This window comes from Sinohyriopsis cumingii, chromosome 18 (genome assembly GCF_028554795.1).
Source record: "Sinohyriopsis cumingii isolate HCF-2022 chromosome 18, ASM2855479v2, whole genome shotgun sequence".
Taxonomy (NCBI): domain Eukaryota; kingdom Metazoa; phylum Mollusca; class Bivalvia; order Unionida; family Unionidae; genus Sinohyriopsis; species Sinohyriopsis cumingii.
The window spans coordinates 92117450-92126341 of NC_142978.1; the positions used below are offsets into that span (position 1 = coordinate 92117450).

At 36.6% G+C, this 8892-nt stretch overlaps 1 non-coding gene across 1 annotated transcript; it reads left to right on the top strand.

The window, feature by feature from the left end:
* The first annotated feature begins 6994 nt into the window (after window positions 1-6994).
* Window positions 6995-7066, top strand: Trnap-cgg (transfer RNA proline (anticodon CGG)). The gene has a single exon. It is a non-coding gene; the product is annotated as a tRNA-Pro (tRNA).
* The last annotated feature ends 1826 nt before the right edge of the window (window positions 7067-8892 follow it).

Here is an 8892-nt window from a genome sequence, read left to right on the forward strand (position 1 = left end):
ACATGCTGTCAAAAATGGCATTTGGATGTGAAAAATGCAGATATAAAATAGGGGTTGGGGTGCATAAACCTCTTCTGCTATGAACTGCCATTGACTTCTCTGGTCAAGTGAATACTATTCTTATGCTTTGTTTTAATATAGGTATCTAAAAATATGGACCTTTTTGACCTCACTTGTGTATTTGATTTTTTATGATTTTTTATACTAGGTCGCTGATTGTGGCATTAAATTTGTACATAAAAACTGGACCCTGCCCCCTTTAATATCACCATTGCGTCATTTCCGTTAGGGGTAATATATGGCACTTGAGCCTCTGACGGGAATCTTATATCCTATCTCAAATAGGGATTGTGGGTTATAGGATATACGGGAATTCATATGGTATAAATGTCCGTGGGTATAACATGATGTGTCTGTTTGGAAGAAATGTAACATTTCGGGTCTATCTAGCCTCTAACGAGAATTCAACATGGAGATATCACATTGTCCCCTAACGGGAATTTAAAAATGGAGATGTCACTTGTGGCACAAAACTACAACTTGTGGATCCGTTAAAAATTAGAACTACGACCCAATAGTGTCGTTTTCTGCAAACATTTTGATATATAACGGAAAAATGACCCAGTTGTGACTCTTTTGGGGAACATGGGGATCAAGGGAATGAATGACAACATGGGTTATTAAGGCAATTTAGGATTATGACCCAACATTGTTGCTATTGGGCAGCGGGCTATCTAGAGAATACAGAAAAGTACAGAGTCTAAGGGGAAGTACAATGCTGAAATAACACTTACTGGCCAATGGTCAGTAAACTACTATCCATTCCTCAATCCTCCCACCCATGCTATCCAATACGCCGTCAATTACTAACCCTCATGCCGTTCTAACTGAGCTGCACTCGTTATTACTAATCAACACATGACAAGGATAGGATGTAATAAAAATAAAAATGAACTCCCTTTCCCCCTACTTCCCTATTAGTAGCTTATAAACAATGTAGAATCCAACTACCACTACTATCCTATTTTTAAAAAAAAATAAATGACCATTCCATATTACCGTTATAATCCGTATGATTTTACGACTGGAGTGAAAGAAGAATAAATTAGGAATGTATACGAATATTTAGGAATAGGGAACTGACTTGCATTTAGATACATACATCAAGTATAAATCCAGACTGCTCCGGTGACCTAGTTGTTAGAGCGTCAGTCTCTGATGCGGTAGGTCGCGGGTTTGAAACCCGGACAGGTCATACCAAAAAACTCCTAAAAATGGTACTAACGGCTGCCTCGCTAGGCGCTCAGCATTAAGAGGTTAGTGTTAGGACTGGTTGGCCTGGTGTCAGGATAATGTGACTGGGTGGGACATGACGCTACATGTCTTCGGCATGATGCTAGACATCACTATAAACTGTCACACCCCAGATATCTAAGCGATAGTACTAAAAAATTGTTAAATGAATGTTAAAAATCCAAATCACACACATACTCAATAATAAATCTAGTAAGAAGCCCAAGTATGGTTTATAATTTTTTTTTAACTGGCACCAAAATTACAAAGATTGCTAATATGGCTAGGCAGAATGGATTTGTCAGTTTTCGTGACAGATGTTTAAAATGTATCGATCCAGATTTCTAAGTACACGGATTCACGTCTGTGTAACACATACAACACTAGGCGTAGTAGATTCCACACAGCGAGAGAGTTAAAATGTAGTAGCTGTTTTAAAATATTTGTAAAACTTTTTCTATTTTACCAATTCACTTAGACTAAGTTTGCAAAATATTGTATTGTCTGGCCAGCCAGATATGGCTTTTCAGTTTTGTTACAATAGTATACGAACTGAAATCTGTCTGTGTGTGTGTGTGTGCGCGCGCGAAAAGCCAAACTAGTAATAGCAATTTTTTTCGATCTAAATAATCCTGTTTAATAAGCCCCAATGACTTAAACCCTAATCAATGAAGAGGTAGCATTAAGGCTAATCTCTTCTTTTTCATGTACAAATGACCAATGTTAATTGTTATATGAGCTACCTGAGCATCAGAAAATTTTATATGGCCTCAGTGTGAAATCCCGTCTTAAGTGGGCCCCATATGTTTACATCTGGGGGACTCAATGCCCTAAGGGTGTATTGCCTCAAACAGTGTTATAGGTGGCTGATCTCAGTTTTGGGGTGACATAGTAAAAGTGTTCGAACTGACCTCAATAGGAGCCTCCTATGTGAATGGGGTCCATATGCTTAGCATAGGAATGGGTTTATAGTACAGGATTTCTTTAGTTAGTCTTGCCTACGTGACCTGAATATGTTAAAAGCATAATAAGACCTATAAATAGATGCTTACGTATGTGTTGACAGTTATTAATTATAATCTTAATAATAAGACTTAAATGGCGCCTTTGGCTTAATTTCTCGTTGGCTGATAGGATTTCGTTGGCTGATATGATTTAGTTGGCTGATAGGTTGGCTGATAGGATTTCGTTGGCTGATGTGATTTCGTTAGCTGATGGGAACTGATGGGATTTCGTTGGCTGGTGGGATTTCGATGGTCTAGGAGGATTCAATAACTTCCCATTGGTTGGGCTAGAAAACATGAATATGCTAATTCGACGTAAAACGAGTAATGTATTTTGATATGTGAGGTCTATTGCGAATATATATATATATATATATATATATATATATATATATATATATATATATATATATATATATAGAGAGAGAGAGAGAGAGAGAGAGATTCCAATTTTGGAGTCATTCACTTTTCTTGCGTTCCTGTGGTAAGTCTGCACTCGTATTTTATGCCGTACGTATTATTCAGGAGGGAAAAGGCGTGAACTGTTCACTGGAAATAGAAAATGCTCCTTATTTGGGCAGTAATACTATTTTGGATTGTTATAAATTAATTGAAGAAATTCTGCAAAACGCTATCTTGACAACTTGACGGTTCTTGGAGAACCAGTACATTTCCAGTTTTTAAATTTATAAGGAACATTTCATTCATTTAGGACTTTCATGGACATTTTTAAGGATTAGTTTGGGATCACTTCATAATACTGTAAGAATCTTTCACATTTTCAACTTTGATAATTAAATTGTTTGCTAAGTTTTACAAAACTTGAGTGTTTTGCATTTTTTGTCACTTAATTTAAGACATAGAGTCGTTAAACCTGTGACTGGAAAGCGAGTCCGTGCGTGTACGGATACGAGAGGAATGTCGTTCATTACCGTGTACATTGCTTCTATAATAGTGGAAGAGATGCATACGAGTATTCTGTTTTAGTCGTCCACGTCGTTCAAGTAATGCCATTTGTGTACTACAATACAGATCTCACCAATGTATGTGCAACTACTTAAGATGCTACCATCATCGCAGCGAAATGCACCCGTCAAAAAAGAATGCACTGTTTGTCTGTGGCTTTGTCTGTTTACTGTAGCTATAAAACTCGATTAAAAACGTTTCGAGGGAAATGGACCAAATATCTTTATGAATCTACAACCAAACAATAATGCAAAACTGAAATTGTCTACTTTGGAGAAGGAGATAAAATCAGATGTTTCAGTTATGGTGTGTCGCTTCACAAATGGAAGTATAAAGATTCGGCTTACCTGGAATAGACCTTGTGTGATATTGAAAGCATTGGCAGTCGAAGAACACGTACAATGGGAAGAAGTGAAAGTAAGTTGGAAAGGATATCCACCAACGTTTGGTTCTTGGATTGCCGCTCTCAAGTCGTCGACTATAAAAGAATTAACCGTCCTCTCCTTTTCAGATTTCCTTTCTTCAAGAACTACAAAACAACCTCAAACTTAAATCGTCTTCTTCTGCCAAATCTTTGTGGTGTATTGTGTCATCGGATCCGCCATTGCTAATTTGAATTTTCAACAGGAGACAAACGATTGTGTACAACTTTACTCAGCAGTTATATCGGTTATCTTCTTCACAATCCTTCAATAAAATATAAAACAGACAGTAACAAAGGCAACCTCGCGGGCAACGCCAGTCACGACCACAACAACAGCATCATCAAACCCTTTTTGAAACATTTGGAAACTCATTCTCTATTGACATCGAGTGACTCCTCAAAAAGCATAACAATCGAATTACGAATAACCAATATTATTTCACTTTACCCAGCGACAGTTCTTTGGATGTGTTTTGCAACAACACCTTTTGTTATTTCACGCCCAAAATTAGCACAGGCTATACAGACGGATTACAGAACTCAGTGGAAGTACCTTTGGTAGAAATCATTCATCGCACTCTAATCCTGAAGGTCAGTGGAAATCAAACGAAGTTTAACGTTGAAATCCTCAACGTAAAAGTGCAAGAACACTTTGATAAAAATTATTATCCATTTTCTGAATCCAAAAGACGAGACGCAGCCAATCCTCAGATGAGCGTCTATTCCATAAAAAATCATGCAGGCTATTACTTTAGTGTTCAACATCTTGTCGAAACGATTGCCACTATTATCAATGATCAGTTTGGCCAAGCCCTGGAAAAAACTAAACGTGATGTACTGTCCGAGAACCATAAAATAACCTGTCGTTCAAATATTAATATTTCAGATGCCTAAACGTTGCATATCACTTTTTCTGCCGGTTTGTTTGATATTTTTGGTAGACGCAGAAAGGAGGCCGAATTAAAAGAACATCGACCACTAAAGCGATTTAGTGGAACTGAACGAAGGATTGAATTTGATCTACGTGCCTTCCGATGTAATGGAGTACAACGCGGTGGTTAATGCAGCTGCTCTGTTATTGAGTCATTCCTTTCAAGGTTTATATTGCCATTGCTGATTACGAAGAAGGTGGAAACACGTAACACGTTTACCGTAAATTTGTACATCGTCATTATCTTCCTGCCAGTAAGTTGTATTTTGAGAGTTGCAACATTGTTGTAAGAGGAGATGTGGGATAAAATATTCCATTATCGAAAGGAAAGAAAAAGCCACGGTGAAACTACTTTTTCGAAAACGATTGTCCAGTGAATTGTAACCGCTGTAACCTGCGTACCAAGGAGTCGCTGGACAACGAGTACATGACTTCGGAAATAGGCTCACTTGCGCTTCTTGTACGGTATCCTCCATCTTACAACCGATGTTTACTCGACGACTGCACGCTTTGAAAATGCCGCTTCGACACAAGGAAACGAATCTCCTCAAAATGTCATCATCGACAATGTCCCAAATAAGCGTTCTTGAGAGAAGGCAATAATGTGCAACTTTAAACTGCAGAACTGTTTACTCATCGACAGACCCCTATAAATCTGCTTCACGTTTCTGGCCAAGGCATTCGTTCCTCTTCTATGCCACAGCAATGACAAAGCAGAAAAACACGTCTAAACCCCTTCAAACCTCATCAGCACATTCAAAGAAAGAAAAAGAAAAGAAGCACAGCAAAATAATTTGACATATTTGCTTTTTAACAAAATGTTTCACCGAGATTCTTGCGAATGTTTGAATGATCCAAAGAAGAACTCGATCTGTTTGTCATGGCACCTACCATGATGACGATTCGAGAATCCCAATGGATAGAATTTCAACATGTGTCATCTTCGATTACCTCTGCCCCTATATAATTTGAAATCACGAATAGACCAACGATTACATCATTCTGACTAACAGACAATTGTATTTACAAGTCAAAGTTCCTGAAGAGGACAAAATCAATCCAGGCGGTGATGCAGGAGTAGGTCCCGTAAACATTTAATGCATTCGTTGGTCCGAGAAAGTGCATTTGCACTTGAATAGCAAAACTCGTCAGCAGCAGCATCTTGACGTTCAGAAAAGAAGCCAAGAACACACATCTGGATGCTTCCGTGATGTGGAAACCTGTCATTTCTAGGGGCAAAAAGACACCGTCTTAAAAGAAGCTGACAATCCTGAATATGTGGAAACATTTTGTATTTTCATTCAAATAGTGCTACCGACACAAAAAAAAAAATGGAACATAAAAGTCGTGGAGTCCATTTGACGACCTCAAAGTATTATCAGTCCCCTCGCTCTGTCGATGATCAACGAGCCATCATGCATTGCCCGACACTTCAAGTTTACCGAGGGAAACTGCAAGAACCACCTTATTCACTACATACCCACTGATGCCCGAATTTTTAGTTTTTCACCAAGAAAAAATAACTATCTTTTTCAGCGTGAACAACACAATTGACAGCTGTACACACGTTATATAAAATCCAATGTCTTACGATTCTGCATCCAAGAAATCTGCTCTACTGCCACAATCACACCCCCAGAGACTGCTTACACATATTAGCATGCAAAATGTTTTGTTGAATATAACAGCAGTGTAATATTCAAAGCATAGATTATATATTATTAAGAAAGGAAAGGTTCAACCAGCTCAATTTTAGTTTCAAAGGTCATGTTTTTGCAATTATTTGAATGTAATCCCAGCTGAATTAATTTTTAGTTACTCTGAATATACGAGAGAATGACTAAATCTTTTTCGTTTCTATGAAAGTAAAATTCTTTTCCGTTATTTCAAGACAAGTGGGTGTTACCATACAACTATTATATCGGACTACAAAGAGTTATACAACAAACGCTGGCAACCTTTCTTTTCCAAGTCCATTCCAGTGTTTAATAGAAGAATTATAGCACACTTTGGTATGCATTTGCATTTTAGATGTGTCAAACTGCTATTCTAAAACACAAATACTGATATTTTGACAGAAAAATAAAACCTGACAAGAGAAAAATACCAAAAGAAAACGAGGAAAAAATGTTGCAATTACAACAAAATTGTAATGAAATCAGCGATAAGTTCATTTTGTGGACTTTTAGTAAGTGGTTTCTTGACACTTAACATCTGTCAATGCCATTTATATATTCTGCCACGCTGTATCATAAAACACGACCGTAACCTAGCAAAACCATACAGTAATGACAAAATCCACTGAGGTATGCTGCATTAAATGTTTGGCCAACATTATTAAACAGGCAATTATCGGAACATATAATTTTTCATTACGGCTCGTTGGTCTAGGGGTATGATTCTCGCTTCGGGTGCGAGAGGTCCCGGGTTCGAATCCCGGACGAGCCCAATTTTTTTATTATGTTTTACGTCGCCCACTTTGTCTCCATCGATACTATAATGCCGAATCTTTCTTCACTTTTTTCTAAACTCTTCATTTTAATTGCTTCAAATAGCACAAAACATCTCACCGCTAAACCTGGTCACATGCACTAATAAATATATGTAACTAAAAGTATATATCTACACAAAGGTCTGATTAACATTTGTGTATAATGACATATTGACAAAAAACATCAGTGCAAGACAAATGTGTGCCTAAAGAGTGACATGTGTATTCGACAGCATAAATCGTTGGTCGAAGGAAATAGTTATCTCTTTGGGTATCATAACTCTCGTTCAACATGTTATTCAGTAACAGGAACGTCTAAACATTAAACACCTGACCAGCACTAATGACAACAAAATGGCATAGTAAATTGTGCGACTGAATTTATGATATTTTATCACACATTTTCAATCCAAAGAATTATGTGAATGTGACTTGGTGCTATATCAGTTATTTATAAAAGAAAACGAGACGATATTCGCATGAAAAATTAGAGTCCTCTTTGTATTTATATACGATAGTACAACCAAACCTGTAAACAAATATTCTACAAAAAAGACATTAAGAACTATATACACAAGGTATATTGAAAATTAAATCGCATCGTACTTTACTGATGACATGATCAAGGCCATCATCAAGAGCACACATAGAAATGATGATTGGTATAACAGCTATAAAACGAGAAGGTACTCATTTCTTATCTCTGTGCGACGCACGATTTTATCCCATGTATGGCGGTTTTAGTTCTAAAGCTGTCCATTTTCTATAGCTGTCAGAATTGTAATATAGATAATCAGATTAGCTTGCGCATGTCACGTGTAAGTCTAGACAAGTGATAACAGCAATGACCAATGCGATAATCAATAGTATGTATCTTTCATCTAATAACGTCATTTCTAAATGATGATATTCAGATTAAATAATATCAAAGAAAGTAGAAATTGAACAATTTGTTACATTGTTTCGACGAGATAATATATCACATTAATCAGTCGAGTAATATTGCCTTTCAACACCTATTACTATATAGTCGTTGAAACACCTATATTCTTCAATGAGTGTTCCCAAAACTTTAACAGAAATTTCAACAATCTGGAACACACAGAAACAACTGGATGCAGATCTTTCTGTTTCTCTTATCGCGCTTAAAAAAGTTGTAGTAGATTTTGTTGTTATCGAATAACGGTTTTCAGACATCGTAGCGATATGCCTAAACAATTCATAACATTGAAGTAATGTATCATTGACCAGTAACAGAAATTTCGATTAAAACCTTCAACTTAATTGATCTCTTATTCGTTGTTTTTGGTAACTTTAAGACTGTTAAACAAAATTAAAAGAACTACATTTTTAAAACAAATAATTCAAGGTATTAGTATACGGCTAGATTGTGTTCACTTTCGCAAGAACACAATATTAAAGCAAGTAAAACTGAACAGTACACTATATAGTTAAATTTGTTTTCACATTAGACTGCGAAGACAATTTGTAGCTGTAAGCCGGTGGATAGAAAGTTACGTCATAGTATAGATGCGTGAAAATTCTGCAGACTTTGAAGTACAATATACAGGTAAGGCATTGAAACAATACGCAATAACCATTTGACTTGTTTATTCTATTTATCAATTCTTTTACAAGTATTTTTGTCCAGCCAGTGCGAGAGGTCCCGAACGAGCGCAACAGTTTATCATGTGTTATGTTGCCCAATTTGTGGTGATCGATACAATAATGCTGAATTTTTCTTCACTTTAAATTTCTAAACTCACTATCTGTTTAATTGCTT